The 16721-nt window shown below is 41.6% G+C and overlaps 1 protein-coding gene across 1 annotated transcript in view; it reads left to right on the forward strand.

Moving 5' to 3' along the window:
- Positions 1-473: 473 nt before the first annotated feature.
- Positions 474-16721, forward strand: part of Rcan2 (regulator of calcineurin 2) — a 246490-nt gene continuing 230242 nt past the window's right edge. The window contains exon 1 of the mRNA XM_046426169.2: positions 474-588. The gene's annotated coding sequence lies outside the window, so the exon portion shown is untranslated. The remainder of the gene's footprint in view (positions 589-16721) is intronic.

Genomic DNA, 16721 nt, shown 5'->3' on the forward strand with positions numbered 1-16721 from the left:
AGGCAGCGCTCCTGTGGACAGGCTCCTACGCTAGGCTCCCAGAGGGTCCACACCGCCTTCTCTGCACCCAGAGAAGAAAGGAGGGGCTGTGGGGCTGAGGCAGGGTGAGAGCCCGGGAGGTGGAGTGGGTGGGGGACCTGGAAGGGCGCCGGGTCCGGAGAGAGGAGGGAAGAAGAGGCCAGACAGGGGCTTTTGGTTTCCCGGGGTCTGATTGGAGGTTGGCCCGATGAGTCGGAGCTAGGGGCGCGCCCATCTCCACTGGCTCCAGCGAGAGCCGCCCGCTCGGCCCCTCCCCGGAGCCGCTTTGTCCCGGGTGACGGCGGCGGAGGTTGCGGGGAGGAGCGGGCAGGAGGCACAGACCCACCGACCCAGGGACCCAGAGTCCGGGAGGCGGGGCGCCCGGCGCACAGCCCCACGCCCAGGCCGGCGCTCCGCGCGCCTCCACACGCTCCTGCACCGGTCCGCAGGTGAGCAGGCAGCTCCGCGCCCACAGTCGCCGGCCCCCGCGGACTGCCGGAGCCGCCGCCGCCGCCGTCGCCGCCGCTGCCGCTGCCTCTGCCTCCGCGGCGCATCGCGGACGCCCTGCAGGTCGGTTATGTAACCGCGCCGGCCGCTCTCCACTGTACCCGGTCCCGCCAGGGCTGACCGCGGTGGTACAGGGTGATCGCGGCAGGGGGCAGACAAGCGCGGCCGAATTTGGGGACTGGGAAGGGGCAGCGGGGGCCAGAGGCTCTCTATTCACCTATTGGTCAGTCCTTGAAGCGGCAACGGTGTAAGGTCTCCCAGGACCCCCTCTAGGAGGTGCATGTCAAGGAGCCCCTTCCCCATTCCTAGTGGCCCAAGGGTTCGCTTTCTCAAGGAGCAGCAGCAGGTGCATATGTGGAGGACGGAGAATGACTACTGTGATCCCCCAGATTGAGGCTTGGAAAAGGGGGTGAGGGAAGTCTGACCACCTAAAGATCAAAGGAGAAAAGAGACCACTTTCTTCCCAGGGCTTAACGAAACGTTCTGGGGACAAGGAAGGTGCTTTAAGGCACAGCAGGCTGGAATTTTGTCCTGCTTGGGATTAGCGGGCTTGGGTCATCTAAAAATAACTTCAAGTTTGAAAAGTGAAATGGACTGGAGCGTTGGGTGCTGGGTTCCTCCTGCCTGTGGGATGCTTCGCTCCAGAAGTCATCAGAGGGAACTGGCAAATCCCAGCCGCCTGATCCCTCAGCTGCCTCTGGATCTCGCTGGTTTCCAGGGTGCCTCGGTTTAACTTTTAGTTAATGATTTATTCTCCAAGGCACTGCTGTCTTTTTCTTACCCCCAAGTGGATTATAGCAGAGTGTATGCTTTTGACACTTTCTTGTTTCTTCCATTGGGGTAGAGATGATCAATGGACATCTAATGAGTCCAATGCCAAAGCTATTTTTTTAAAATATTGTTTTAGTAAAAACAAAAGGTTTCTTATAAACTTCCACAATTTTCCACAAATGAAGATGAAAAGATTCTACAGCATTCCAGCTCTCCCTTCTCTTTAGCCAGCATGCCACCTATCATACAGTCTGGAGGCTTTAGGAGAAGTAGGACATTTTTCTTTTCAATGCAACTCAACTCTCACACCTTCATCATCCTTAATTCCACCAACTTCAAAACACAGCACATGTCTATCACAGGCACAGGGTAACACTTGCTAATGAGCCCTCCATTCTGGGCCTTCAGTGAAGATGGACATGCCCAGAAATTGGAAAGGATCAAGAAGCAGGTCAGTATCAATAGCAGAAAAGGCAGGGGAGTGAACACTTGGCTGCCTTTCAGTATCCTGATAGATTTTCTTTAGCTTTAGAGCTATTATATTAAGTATGATCATGATCAGTCATTGAGTTCAATTAGTCTAAAAGGTGTGTTGCACTTGATTTTCCAATCCACTGCAAAACAAATCAGCATTTATTGAGTCCTTACTATCTGAGTTCAGTCCTCAGGATTTTGTGAGTGGGAAGTGTTCTCAACTAAACTTACAGGATCTTAAGAGCTTTGAAAATGCCTAGTGTATGCAGTTCCTGAAGAACTTACCTAAATCTGGGAGCACGGGGCTCTCTCCAGAGAAGAATAATTTACAGACATAGATGCCAACTTGAGAGCTTTCTCATTTGCTTTCTCATTGCACACCCTTTAAAAAAACTACTTGCATAATTATTTTCAGATAGTCATATATAGTGCAGAAACTAGTGTTCACTTTGTTGAGATCAAATTTGACAGTACTGAGGCCCCATTTTCCTATTCCTTTTACTTTCTATGCCATCCACTTGATTGATTCTAGCACCTACAGTGTCCTACGTAGGTCCTGTGCCAGGGACTAAAACAATGAGGCACATACTTCCCAGAAATCAATCTAGCAGGAAAGGAAAAGAAAATAAATGATAGTGATTCAGCATGGTGAATGTTTAATGCAGATAAGAACAAGTTCGGCAGCAGCTGAAGGAAGGAAGGGTACAGGGAGTCTGGAGGAGTTGGCAGGAGCATCCTCATTTGGACTGGATCTGAAAGGGTGGTTAGAGTGCTCTAGAGTAGGCACTAGGCATTTTATGTTGAAAGTGGTGGAAAGTTCCCTTTCAAAGAAAGATAGGTGTTCTGAGGTGAGGGGTTGGCAGGAGAGTTTGATGTTAGAGAACCTGGGTTGTGAATATACTTTGTGGAAGAGGAGAAATATACAATCTTTAATATGATTTATTTTAATGTATATTTTGCAAAATATAAATTTGGAGATGGTGAGGAGGTAGGATTGCAAAAATGAATGAGCTCAGAATTGAGAGCATTGGTCCAGCAAACACACACACACACACACACACACAATTAAGTGTGCCTGAACCAGTTAGAATAGGGGAAAGTGATGGGAGATCTACAGAGAGCTATGTGAGAGGGAGAACAGGTGGCACTTGGTCACCAAATGGCAATGGTATAGAAGGAGAAACTTATATGTTAGGTGGATATTCAGGCCTTTGACTGAGGTAAGAAGTCAATGAGAAACAGCAGGTTCAAAGAAAATAGTAATTTAAAAATTTTGAACATCCAAATGAAAATGCTCAGTAGGTACTTTAATTTTCAAATGTAACTTCTTCATTCCTGGTGCTAACCTTCTGCTGATCTTACTTACCTGAGACTGTCTAAGGCTGCCTTTGGCAAAGAAGGAGATGAATTTGATGGCAGGAACTTGTTTCTACCTCTGTCTCCAAGAGTGAAAGCATTAACTCAGTTATTTGAACTACTACCACTGGCAATAATAATGATAATGCGAGCAATGTCTAACGTTCATTCAGTGCATATTATATGCTGAGCACAAAGAAGTTAGAACTGCACTTAGATTATCACATTCAGTCCTGCTGCTTACCCTGTGTGGCAGGCGCTATTGTTTCTCCGACATAATTGATAAGGAAAGCAAAGCCAAGAGAGGATGTCTTGTCTGGGCATACACTTAGTACATACACTTAGTAAGATTTATATCTAGTGTTAAAGTCAAGGTTCTCAGCATTCTCAGTTACCATTGTGAATTGATAATAACTTTGAAATAATGCCTATTTATCCTATTTATCTCTGTGTGTTTGAATATTTGTGGCTGTAGCCATAAAAGAGAACTGGACTGAGTCAGAAGTCCTGGCTTTCAACTGGTTTCTGCACCTGATTTGTTGTATAGCTTCCTCTCAGGCTTCAGTTCTTTTAAATCTGCATCACAATAGAAGAGGTTGGCTAGGTGCTCTTCAAGCAGCCTCAGTATTCTGAAATCCTGCCATCCTGTCTCAAATTCTACTACTAGAGCCTTTGTTTTTTGGTTAAGATTGTGCCTACCTGGCACTTTTAGAATACAAACACCTTTGCAGAAGATTAACTCAGATGTTGCCTTGTCCTTAAGAGCCTGGTGTGAATGAAGCCATAGTGCAGAGCTAAAGGGACTATCTAATGTTGAGGGAGCCCAAATCTTTTATAGGCCCTAAAGTAGAGGAATCTTCATAGTGATTGATCACATTCTTTACTTTAGACGTTACTTAAGCTCTGTGAGCATTTCCTAACATACTTGTCATAATGTTGTGAATATTGAAACAGATAATGATGTAAACTAGGCACCACACATCAGTCGACTTCATTGAAGGTGCTCAGGAAATGGGGGCCTCATCCCTTGCCTCCAGAGTAATGGACTTGGAGAAAGAAAATGTCAGGTGTTTTGGAAAACAAACTTTCATATTCCATAGTTTTGATAAGGGCTAACCCTAAGTTGGGTATCATCTATCTATCTGTTTGTCTTAGAAAGAATTATATGCTGGGAATATAAAAACACACAACACATTAAAACATTCCATAGTATGAATTGCTCACATGTGCATAGTTACCTGCTTAGATATAAAGAAGCTTCAACATTCTACCTCACAGAATTTTGAACTCTTCTTTTGCCAGTTTATGAGGTGGTCAAGTTGCTATAAAGAGATAGTATTGTCTAGGGTTGATGATCCTGGGTTCTAGGATTATGGTGAAGAATATCAAGGGGACAGAATGACTTCCTATTAATTCTGTATCTGTGCATGTTTGCATTTCCATCTTCCTCAAGCGCTTTCTGCCCTTGACTATAAAATAGACACTGTCCTTGTATCTTTGCTGTATTACTAACTGCGAGGTGTCATATATTATAGACTAAATTAATGAATGTAGTTGAGGAATGGAGGAGCCATAACCTTAGCTGAAGCTGGTTTTTTAAAATAATAATACATTGTATGATTATGAATGGTACTTTTTAGAAGTTAAAGAAATGTTTCCAAGAGTAGCTCAAATATCCTGTAATTCAGAATGCCCACAGAAATATTTTCTATAGTGGGGTGGGAGAAGACTGTACTTTCATATTTCATCTCCTCATGCTCAACTCACTCTGAAACAAGGGCTGAAACAGAAATCCCGAGTTTTGGAATATCTGTATGAAAAGATATTTTAGTGGCCACTTTTGGACAAAAGAACTATATAATTTGTGAGCTAGATACTCATTTGTATGATAGTTGCTTTTGTGGGAATAACTGCTTTATTCTTTCATGTGATTGACATTTGCCTGCCACAAAATATTGTAAGTTCTTTAAGGCCATCAGCCATGCCTGAATACATCTCTTCCAGTGTTGGGGAGGAGGTATAAAAAGCAGGGACTTGGCATGAAAAGGCCAGGATTCCAATCCTGGTGCTGTCACTTCCAGCTATGTGACCTTGAGCTTCCCATTGACCTAACAGTCATACGAGCTGGCATTTGTTGAATGTGGCCCCTGTTCCAGACACTTTGCTCAGCAAGCTGCATATATTATCTCAGTTAATCCATATAACAACTCCTGGGGATAGTTATTATCATCACTATTCACAGGTGAGTACACTCTGAAGTCAGGGGAAATAAGCCACTCAGTGCCAAGTCTCTGAGTTGCAGTTATCTGCAAATTTGGAAAATAATTCTTGATTTCCCCATCTTACAGAGGTGTGGGGGTGACCTGCTGCATGTTTTTGCACTGAAAACTAGAATGCTCTGCACAGATGATAAGGTAACTGTTATAGTAGGGACCTCCCACAAGACTAGTTATGGTTGAGTCTGATACAGCACCATGTCTGTGAGGGGAGGGAGTTCTTCTATTTGGAAAAGGTATTATATAATATATTAAGAAAACTACATACTTTTGTTCTGTTCTTTTTTACAGAGAACTGGTTTCTTTCAAAGGTAACTTGTTTGTTGTCAATACCAAGAGTGGACTGATTAGGTCAAGGCAGATCAGGCCATGGAACTGGATCTATCTAGTGAAGGGGAAAGGAGAATCTGGTTTGCAAAGAAGAGTTGAGTGCCAGAGGGTGTTTCAGTATAAACAGAGAAGGCTGAATGTCAAATCCAAATTTAAGGGAGGGATAGGCATGATGTAGAGAGCAAGAAGAGGAAGTTATCACCAGATATACATCAAGGTGGGTTACAGGACATGAAGTCTGCTCAAAGAGACTAGAAATATTTCCCAGTGTCTACTGAGATCTCTCCACTCATCAGGAAAACTAGGGACCCTCGGCCCTGATTTATTTTAAAAATTGTTTTTGCTTGGACATATGTGCTTCCATTAAGTTTTTATAAAACAGAAAAAATGTATAAAAAGAGGAAATTAATTTTAACAGATTCCTGTGTGATTCCTACAGGCAGCCTGAACATATGACCTCTCAAGGAAATAAAACATCTCTAAATAGGCCACTGTGTCCAGGGTTGGTGTGTCCACTTCCTAAGTTGAGCTGATAGGTATATGGAAGTTTTGCTGTGATGCTTAGAATAATATTGAAAGGGGCATTTCTGCTCAGCATTCTCCCTGTCTGATTTTTCTGATTGGTGACAGCATTTTCCAAAGGAACCAGTAAGTCACTCTGGGTTGAGAGCAGAGTTTAGGACACAAGGACTGCTAGTGTATGGAGTGAGGGTGCTGCTCTCTAGAGAAGTGGAGCCCAGTTTCCAATGTTGTCTTAGAACCCAGACAGATAAGCAGAAGAATTGGAGGGAATAGATTCATTTTTCTGCAAACATCTCCTTTACTCAACACTACAGCAAGACAGCCTTTATAGCTCTGCTTGTTTTGCCCTCAAACCCAACTGAGAACATATACTTCATCTTGTTTGCAAGGAGGTATGAGAACTGCTGAACTTGGAAGATGAAGCTGGCAGTGTCTGCCATGCCAGGTAAGCAGAGTTGGACTCTCAGCTTTCAGGAAAGATTGGAAGGGCTCTAAATCAGAGTGAGGGGCTGGGTCTTCTCCTGCAGCCCTCTCCCATGGTACCCAACTTAGGGCTGAGATGTTACCCTTGGGAAGTGTGTTAGTCAGATTTCCATCACTGTGACAAAATACCTGAGAAAAACGATTTCAAAGGAGGAAATACTTATTTTGTCTCATAGAGTCAGAGGTTTCAATCTATGGTCACTTGTCCCTAGTGCTGTGGGCCTCTAGTAAGGCAGAACATCATGAAGGGGAGCATGTAGTGGAGCAAAGCTGCTCACCTCATGGTGTCTGGAAAGCAGAGAGAAAAGGGAATAGGGAAGGAAGCCAAGGACAAAATGACAAAATATACCCTTGAAGGTATGCTCCCAATGACCTACTTCCTTCAACTATGCCCCACCTCCTAAAATTTCTACACCTCCTGATAGGCCATTCAGTTTTAAATCCATATGAATCCTCATAATCTGCTTATAAAGTCAGAGTCCTTATGATCCAATCACCTGCCAAAGGCCCCACCTGAAAACTGCTGAACTAGAGATCCAACCTTTCACACATGAACTTTTGAGGGACACTTAAGATCTAAATCTTAACATTCTTCCCCAACCCTCCAAAGGTTGATGTCTGTCTGACAATGCAAGATGCACTTAATCCATTTCCAAGAGTTCCTGTGGTTTAATTCCAATATCACGTTAATGTCTAAGTTCAATGTCTTCTGAGACTCAAGGCAAACTCTTAGCTGTGAGCCCCTCTAAAAATAAGAAAAACAAAACCAAACAACCATAATAATAATAAAAATTGCATAGTCCTGAAATAAAATGACACAAAGTAAACATTCCCATTACAAAAGAAAGGAATGGGAAAATAGTAGGGAACAAGTTTGTGCAAAGCAAGACCTGAACATAGCAGGGCAAATATTAAATCCTAAAGCTCCATGTTGGCATCTGGTTTACACTGTGGCATAATATGAGCTCCAAAGGTCTTGGGAAGCTCCACCCCGTTATATCAGATTGTCTACATTCCTGGCATCTCTACCCTCCTGGGATCTCCATTGCAACTTCCACTTCACTCTCATAGCCTTTTGCATTGCCCTCTTAGGGGCTGCCAACAGGGATTCTGACCCTGATGCACTATCTGCACTCCCAAGGTTTCCTTTGAAATCCCCACGGAAGACTCTATGAACTTGCAGCTCTTACATCCTGCATGTCTGTAAGACCAGCACCACGTGGAAGATGCCAAGATCTGGCACCAGGGAGAGCAACAGCTGGGCCCATTGAAAAGCTGGCCGCAGTGAACTTTGAGTGCCTGCACTGCAGAACTAAGGGAAGGAATTGTGCTAGCAGGATACCCCAGAGCTCTCTTCTCAAAACAGTCTGAAATGATTTTACACTTTCGCACCCATGAGCCTGCCATGGATGGGATCTGGTCAATTTCTTAGTGCAAAGTACTTACTTTTTTTTTTTTTATTGGCACTAATCTCTTAACTAACTGCACCCTCTTTGGCCTCATCTTTAAACCTTCTCATTTTCTGGCAAAATTGAAAGATTTTCAAATCTTTTGGCTCTGCTTTTTACTCCCAGTTCTCACTGTAAACCTGGCTAAAAGCAGCCAGCAATACTCACATCAGAGCCTGATCACTGTGCTATCTTGAAATAGGTAATTTCTGGGGAATTCTTGACTTTCAGAGTCTATGTTCCACTTTTCCGTCTTCTTTTCCATCTGGAGGTACCACCAGATCAATTGTCACCTTTAAAATGAGCCTCATGTGAGTCTCAGGGCATGGACAAAATATAAAAAGTTCTTTGCCAGAATATAACATGAATGACATCTTGTCTGGTTTTGAATAGATTCATCATTTCCATCTGAAACTTCATCAGCGCAGTCTTTACTCTCACATTCCTGTAAGCACGCTGGTCTACTGTGCTACCATCAGCATCCCCTACTAAGCTCCATTTACAGTATTCTAAGCTTTTACCAGTCGTCTTCTCAAAAATTTTCCAATTTTTTCCCTGGAAATTAATTCAAAAGGCTTTCAAACCCATGGTCAGATATAGTCAATAACCACGTTTCTTAGTACCAATTTTCTGTGTTAGCTTTCTGTCACTGTGACAAAATACCTGAGAAAAGCAACTTAAGTAGAAGGTTTATTTGGCTCACTATTATTTTTTAAGTCCTTTCTTATTATAAAAGTGGAAAAAGTCCTGGAGGCCAGAAAGTGAGAATGACCACTGTGAACTCTGCCCATCCCTGACTGGGCCCTTTCTTGCTTTGACTTTGTAAGGCCCCATTGTGAAGGAATTTCAAACACTGGTTATATAAGGCAGCTGGTTTTTTTATCCATACATACATGGAGCTCTTGGTGGTGTTTGGTCTGACTCATAGACACCTCATTTTGTGGTTTGATTGTTCTGGTTTGGGTCTTTGTATATTGTTTTTTTTTTTTTAATTTGGGTTTTTTAAATTATTTTATTTTATTTTATTTTGCTAGCATCCTTAGTTGGTGTTGCTGCTTAGGATGTTTAGTGAGACTAATTAAAGTAGTAAGATTATGACAGTATGGCAGGGCCTCTTGACCAGTTCCTCCCATGGGGATACCCTCATGGACCACTATAAGGTACTGAGGGGCATTGGGCGGGGCAGCTTTGCTCACTTAAAACAGACTTACCATCTCCACATCAGGACAAATGTGGCCATGAAAGTCCTGCCAAAGACAGAATGGAACTTGCCTATCATTATATGCAAAGTGGATATAATGAAGACAGTGCAACCCAAATGTGGTCAAGCTGTTTCAAGTTATTGAAACCATGGAAGAATCACAATGGAGCATGCAGGTAGGGGACACCTATGACACCACATTTTGAGGCCAGTGCCATGGAGGAGGAGGAGGCCCAAAGAGTTTTCAAGCACATCACTTATGCCATGCACTACTGCCACCAGAAGAGCATCATGCACAGATAACTAAAGCTTGAGAACATCCTAATGTGTGCTGGAGGAAACATCAAGGTCTGTGACTTTGGCCCGGACACCAAGTTCATAGCCAGGAAAAAGCTGAACAGGTTCAGGGGTACACCACGATACTGTGCTCCAGAAATCTTCTGCCCAAAAGAATATGATCATCCTTCAGTGGATATCTGGGACTTGAGCATCCTCTGTACTTCATAGAGACAGGGTGCCACCCATTTAATGAGACCATCCCTTGGCCTTCCATGTGTTTGCCAAAGTACAATACCTCATCAATCAAATACTGACTGTGGACCCCACATGAAGGCCCATAATGGAGCAAATCATATAGCACCTGTGGCTAAATAATTAATATTCACTGAGTCATTCTAGTGAGCCACCAAGACCAAGCCATCAGACCCCACAATAATGACCATCATGTTTGATGTGGGTTATAATCCATACAATACCTGGGTATCTCTGAAAAACTGAAAATTTAATAAGGCCATGGCTGCATACATGATATTCCAGCACCAGATAACCCAAAGGCCAGGCTGCATCCAGAGGTTGGACCTCACCCAGAGAGGAGTGCCAATGAGTCTGCCCTTCACACCTCCTCCTTCTTTCCCACCTACCATCAGCGTCTGTGGATGCCAAGAAACCAGGGCAGGAGGATGGCAGAAGAGCCAGCCTGCCTGCCATTCCTCTCAGCAACCTGCTTGTGAGGATCCCCACTCCCAGCATAGCCCTCTGTGTGTTCCTGCGCCTCCTACACCCAGCTCCTGGTATACAGAGCAGCAGGTCCTCCCAAGGTACAGGGGCAGAAGAAACACTCCCTCTCCACTGGGAAACCCCATGGGGGGCCTGCAGCCTGTACCCATGACAACACCAAGGACTGGAAGAGGTTAGCCAGGAGGATTACCACCTGTATTTCTTAGACTATGTTGCTGCAGGCTGGCATGAACAACAGGCTCTGGATTCAAAAATAAGTAGTTCCAATGAAAACTGACAGCTGAGACAGAGACAAAGTAGGACAGTCCAGCATTTTATTTTTTATATGCTTTTTATCAATGTCAGTTTCAATAGATGAATCAAAACTATACATTTGTGGGGTACAATGTGAAGGTTAGATCACTAAGAGTCCATTTCACATGGCTCTTTAAATCTTAAGTGGACAGTGAGAGAACTTGAGCTCCGTGCCTTCTACCATCATGGCGTGAACATCAACCAGGTTTGACTCCAAAAGCTGCGGAAGGGAGTTGTGCAAATGGCTGAGGGCTTCTCCAGGTGGATTACAGGTGTGAGGGCTTCTGGAGCTGCCCACAGATGAGAGCACCCCTCTCTCAGCACCTGGGAGAGACATCAGAGGCTGGGATACTTCCCCCTGTCCTTTCTCCCATGTTTCTGAGATATGGCTTCTTGATAAATTTCTGTTTTTCACAAATCTTATAGTAAAATTGATTCTTTTGAACAGTGATCACAGGAAAAAAAAAAGAAAATTAAAATCACATGTACTACCGTGTGCAATTGCTAATTGCTACTAACATTTAGTATATTTCCCTACAGTCTTTTATAAGACTGTGTATTTATATAGAATCAGGACTCTAATATGTATAGAATTTTGCATCCTGTGCACTTCATCAAAAAAGTTTAAGTCACTTTTGATATTAGGCCAATGATCCTTGTGAACATTGTTTCTAGTGGCTGCAGAGAGTTATCCTGTGTCATTTCACCACAGTTCATTCACCTTCTCCCTTTTTGTCGAACATTCAGAGGATTCCCAGGGATCAGAGACATCATAATTCCTTGATGAACATCTTTGAGCACAATTTGAACACAAATCTATATTTTAGATTACTTTCTTGGGAATTATTAGGTTAAATAGGTGGAACTTCTTTAGGCTTTCCCTAAATATTGACATTGCTTTCCAGTTGTACCGATTGACATTGGTGCATTGTGGCTTTCATTTCTGTTCTGCTTGTATGTATTCTTTTTTGGTGATGTGAAGGGCTGCATGATCTTAGTGTTTTCCTACTCTGGAAACATCCATGCTTCACAGTTGGTGCAGTTAGACTTTGGGGGAGTTAAGGATAGGTGGATGGGGTTCTAGTAGATTTAGCATGCATGAGTGTCTGCAGAAAAGTTTACTTCAGCAGATTAGCTTCTCTGATGGCCATCGGTGGCCTGGCATGTGGATATCGCTCCCTGTGTGAGGTCTGCCTCTAACATCTGTCACTGCAGCCTGCTGAGCTTGTGAGGCTGACAAATGGACTAAAGCGGCCTCTACTTAGATGAGAATTGGTGCACTTTGTTTCCATTGGCTTCTCAGGACAGCAAAAGAATTTTCAAATCCTGAAATGTACTAAGAGCAAGTCTGGGTGCTTTATATGTATCCTGTTCTGCTTTGGTCAGTTTGGACCGGCTTCATGTCCCCCATTGGGGGCTATTCAGGCAAGCTTCAGAAGCACATGTCCTTTCTTTTCTTTTTTAACATTTTACTTACAGAGACACAGGGTATACCATTTTAAATAAATAACTAGGTCACTAGTTTGACTCTTCATAAAACTCACTTGAATATTCATTATTCCAGAATTTTAATTTGATGAATAATCAAATTAGTCTTTTCAAAGAAAAAGACTCTGCCTTAACTGTATCAACTATTTTGATTATATTGACCAAGTTATTGAGGTAAACCATCTATTTGAATTATTTTCCTTCATAATATCATCTCAAATCAAGCTGAATTAGTGTAGTTTTTTGACTTCTTTAATTATTAAAGCTAAAAGATCAGTAACTATATCTGACCAAGAGAAATCAATGTCTGATTTATACTTCTCTTTGGAGGTTTAATAATTTTCATGAAATAAATTATTTTTTTGATTACAGGTATCAGCACATGCATTTTTGAAATAAAGAATGATAAGTTCAGATAAGTTAATGGGTAGTTCAAACAAAATCTTATTTGCTCAGGAGCAAAATCTCAGCCTTGATTAATTAAACCAAATACTAATCATGAGTATGTTAATTTTTCTTTCTGTAAGCATTAATAATATTCCTTTGATCTTTTATGATGTACAAACAACACTTATTAAAATAAAAGTTTCAATTTTTGGTCAGGAAAGAGATCCAGCAACTGGCATATCACCAAAGTGCTTATTTGGTATCCTTTATTATTTCTTTGTCCCTTCATGATTTCTGTTCCACAGCTGTTGTTTAGTATTAAACTTCAAAATTTGACAAGGTGACACTTAGGTGAAGTTCTGCATCAAAATATTTGCTGGGTTGAATTTTCAAAGGCTTGCCTCCTGGCCTCTGTCTGAGTTCCATGGTGCACGAAGACGTCCTGGGAATTCGTGGCTTGCATCTTGCATGTCGGTTTAGATTCAGCCTCCTGAGATAGTATGGGTGGGGAGAGCAGATGTCTTTCTGTTTGCAACCACACTATGAGGTCTGGAGTCTTCTATTCTGGAAGGTTAGGAAGACATTTCAGTCCACACACACCTGCAGACTGATTTGGAAAGGTCAGCATAGGAGAGGAGATGGAATGATCAACAGCTCCTTTGTTTCCCCTGGATCCACAGCACCTTGAATTGAGCCCATTGCCCCTTCCTTCGGGCCATGTGAAAACTACTGAGATCATTAAAGTAGAAACTGGGCAGCACAATTCACTAAACTGTGGAGCCAACCTAGATGCCTTTCAGTGGATGAATGTATAAAAAAAAGTGTGGCATATATACACAATGGAATTTTATTCAGCAATAAAAGAGAATAAAATCATGGCATTTGCAGGTAAATGGATGGAGTTGCAGAAGATAATTCTAAGTGAAGTTAGCCAATCCCCAAAACACAAATGCTGAATGTTTTCTATGATATAAGGAGGCTGATTCATAGTCGGGTAGGGAGAGGGAGCATGGGAGGAATACATGAACTCTAGATAGAGCAGAGTGGTTGAAGAGGAAGGAAGGGGGCAGGGGATTAGCAAGGATTGTGGAATGTGATAGACATCATTATCCAAAGTACATGTATGAAGATGGGAATTGATGTCAACATACTTTATATACAACCAGAGATATGAAAAATTGTGCTGTATATGTGTAATAAGAATTGTAATGCCTTCCACTGTCATTTATTTTTTTTTAAAAATCAATTAAAAATATCTTAATAAATATGTAATTACAAAATTACATAGGGATATTAAGAAATTCAGAATGGCTCTATATTGACTCAATTATGAACTAATGAATTAATAGCTTGCATGGGACTCGGGACAGTCCACAGTGGCCCCGTGGGGAAACCCAGGTACATGGCACATGGCTTTGCCTATGTGGCTCTTTGCTGCTTCATTCTTTTTTGTTGTTGTTGTTACCGGTGATTGAACTCCAGGGTGCTCAACAAATGAGCCACATCCCCAGCCATTTTTATTTTGAAACAGGGTCATTCTAAGGTGCTTAAGGCCTCACCAAGTTGCTGAGGCTGGTCTCCTACTTGTAATCCTCCTACCTCAGCCTCCTGAGTCACTGGTATTACAGGTGTGCAACACCATGTGTGGCTTGCTTCATTCTTTTTATTAACCTAGACAGTTCATAGGCAGTCCCAATGGCAAGCACCAACAGGACTGAGTATGTATAATCCATGAAATGGCCTTCAGGATCTCCAAGTGTAGTGGCTCCTCATTATATAGTTTCATTATTTAAAACAATTTTTAAAATCTACCACATGACTACTTGTCTTGGGTGATAAGGACAAACACATGCCCTGCTTGTAGTGTTTCTTCTTAGCCTTTATTTTGCCTTTTTATCTCAGCTTAATCATTGTGATGTCCTCTCAGCTGCTCCTGCCTGTTTTGTTACAATTCAAACCAAGGTATGATGATATGAGAAGATGATTTAATCTGAATAATTGGAGCTTATCTTAATGGGTTTTCATGAAAACCAATCCTAGGTATTTTTATGACAGTATAAATTTCAAGGGCATGCTTGATAGGAAAGCAAATCCAAAGAATACTACAGGTTTTACAGATGTTTACCTAACTGGTAATTTGGGGCTTACTTCTGTATATCTGAGAGCTTGATATGACCACAATGGCATCCTTCCTTCCCCATCCATCATCAGCCTTGAGCTGTCTGTCTTTGAATGAGTCCATTTGCAGGAGCAAGGATCCCATGTCAGGAAGGGTCTGGCTCTGTTCCGTGGCCTTGCCCTGACCTCCATTCCCATTCTCCTCACAGCCTTATCTTAGTCACCCTAATGCTTTGAAAGTTGAAATGATGCTTCCTCCTCACAAAAGAATGGGTAAAGATGAAGATATAGACATCCTTCCTCCTGTGAGAAAGAAGAGTGTGGTTCAGAATATAACTGCTCAAAGAATAATTTAAAATACTACTACTAATAATAAAGGGTATTCAACAGTGATGGTTGAGGAACACCTAACTTTTGTTTGTTATCTAGTTTGGTGAGAGATCATCTCTAAATTAACAGCTTTTTGTTTTTGATTTTTTGCTAGATTTTTTTTTTAATTAATGACACCTCCCATTTATTCTTCACAGTGAGTTTGTAGGGAAATGGAGAATTCTGCAAATATTGCAGTTAGGTGCTCCCTTTTCCCCCTAAAATCAGCCTCAAATATTTTTTATGCATTACAATTCTTATTACACATATAGAGCACAATTTTCCATACCTTTGTATATAAAGTATGTTCATGCCAATTCATGAGATTTATAAAAAATATTTTAATCGTTCTTTTTTTTTCATCAGGCCTGTTCTTTTAGTGATTTTCCAAAGTATCTATAAAATTATGCTCTTTTTGCTTTTGGGGTTTTATCATTGAGATATTCATGTGCAACCTTTGTAGTCACCTAATCTTTGTTTAAATAAACCATTCTCACACCTCTTTCCTCATCCTCAGACTGGTAATTTTCAAAAACAATATGTTAATACCATAATGAAGGTATTCTTCCTGCATTGTATGGTTCCTGTCAGTCATGTCTTTTGTCAATCATAGCAGTATAAATGCTGCCAAATATACACATTTCTTTTTCCTAATTGCAAATTGAATTTTTATGGCTTCTTATTAGAGAACCCCAGGAGACCAATAGTAATAATTGACACACAGCTGCTGGAGACCAGATATTATTTCTTCAGCTTCCTATCCTAATAAATAATGAACCGCCAAGTTATTTATAAATAAATCAAAAGTCCTTATAATAAGTAACACCCTAAGAAGCAATTGCATACAATTTGTAGATAGAAAGTGTTATAGAAAGGCTAGATATAATAATTAGAATGAAAACTGTTTTACTAATAGGCACCATTTAGACACCTTGCAAATATATATAATTTTAATTGAACATCTTTTCATTTCTGGTATTTGAAATTCTAGTCTTCTCCCATTCCATCTCTTTCAGATTTCCTCAATCCGTAATTCCTAATAAAAGCCATTGCTGTTTGTCAAACCCATATTTATGGCGCTTATATAATCTAACACATGTGTCTCGCTCATTCACAAAGTTATTTATCTGTTTACCCTACTGTACACCAGATATCATCCTAGCCACTAGGGTATAATAAAACTGTTGGGCATAATCCCTGTTTTTAGTGAAATGAGACTCTGGTAGACTTGCAGCCTCTGTTTTGTCTGCCTGCACCTCTCCTTGGACATTAAGTGTGCTAAGGCTGAGGATGGAACCTGTATCTTGCCTGCACCTTTGTCCCTGTGGCCCCTGCACCACCCCTCATAATAGCTCATGAATAGTGGGCTCTCAGGGGCAAAATGAGCTGACTACACATTATACTTGTTCTGAATAATTCAGAAGCACAAAATTGAAGACATCCGACATCTTCATGTGTCTTTAGAGCCTTTGTTCTCCTTGCAAGGTTGTTATCTGTAAAAATAAGTAACTTCACAATTTGGTCTACTTTCACTTTGTGTATGTGAATAGGCATTATTACATAACAAAACAAAATATGATTGAGGGTAGTGTCTGAATTTCCCACAGCCAGATGTCTTAAAGGCTTCTGTCACAAACTCAAATTATTGTGAAATGCTTCTGT

The sequence above is a fragment of the Marmota monax genome, unplaced genomic scaffold, assembly GCF_021218885.2.
Source record: "Marmota monax isolate L192 unplaced genomic scaffold, Marmota_monax_Labrador192_F-V1.1 WCK01_AAM20220418_F8-fsc00187, whole genome shotgun sequence".
Lineage (NCBI taxonomy): Eukaryota > Metazoa > Chordata > Mammalia > Rodentia > Sciuridae > Marmota > Marmota monax.